Source organism: Microtus ochrogaster, unplaced genomic scaffold (genome assembly GCF_000317375.1).
Source record: "Microtus ochrogaster isolate Prairie Vole_2 unplaced genomic scaffold, MicOch1.0 UNK85, whole genome shotgun sequence".
Classification (NCBI taxonomy): domain Eukaryota; kingdom Metazoa; phylum Chordata; class Mammalia; order Rodentia; family Cricetidae; genus Microtus; species Microtus ochrogaster.
In genome coordinates, this window is record NW_004949183.1 from 178,960 (window position 1) to 180,062 (window position 1,103).

The following is a 1,103-nucleotide window of genomic DNA, read 5'->3' on the forward strand; positions in this document are numbered from 1 at the left end:
TGTGGACAACTGAATCCACTGAAAGCCTGAGAAAGCTTGGGAAAGAGTAAAGCATGTTTTCTTGGTAGCAGCAATTTCTCAGGTCTGCCCTGCTTGCTAGAAGCAAGCAAGCGCTCTCATCTGGGAGAGGCTTCCTGACTCAGCTCTAGCTGCAAAACCCAGCACAAGAGCTGCCACAAAACACTTAAACGGTGTTGACGAAAAGCTGAAGGCATGCTTTTCGGTTTTCAGCCATAGCAGGAAAAAAGCTGTGCTGTTTAAAAATGCCGGCTTTCTTGCCCATCCTGCCAGAGCAAACTCTGACTCTTTGAGGCAGGAGGTCAGCTACAGAGAGAGCATTTGACTGTTGTAGCTTGCTTGTTGGCAGGGACCTTGAAACACTGTAGACTTGTGGCACTGAATGCGGCTCTGGCCGGTACCTCAGCCACAAGGTTGGAATGGCAGAAAGCTAAGGAATGGGCTACATCTAGCTGGCAAAGCCATGGCTTTAGTCCTACAGATATTGCTTGGTACATTAAAGACTCATGTGGTCAGAAAAAGAGAGATATACAGTAAAGAGAGATTCAAAGACAAAGAAAATTTATAAATGCTTTACAGTGTGTTAAAATATATGCAAACTAAAAGTTAAAGTTCTTAAAAGTAAAAAATGAAAGAAAGAGAGTAGTTGGGTGTGGTAGTACACACCTTTAATCCCAACACTTGGGAGGCAGAGGGAGATTGACCTCTGTGACTTCAGGGCGTGGTAGCACACGCCTTTAATCCCAGTGCCTAGAAGGCAGAGACAAACAGATCTCTGTGAGTTCAAGGTGTGGTAGCACACGCCTTTAATCCCAGTGCCTAGAAGGCAGAGACAGGTGGATCTTTGAGAGTTCAAGGACAGCCTGGTCTACAGAGTTATTCCAGGTCAAAGACAGAGAACCTGTCTCAAAAGGCAAAAAATAAAAAGTAAAAATAAACAAAATAGAGGTTAAAATAAAGCACACAAAGATGGAAAATACACAGAGAATTTTGATACTGTATGCTATTATGCTCTCTTTGAATTGTTTGAATGCTGAGGAAGGAGCAACAGCTGCTAAAAGATATTTGTTTATAAATGCTGCTGA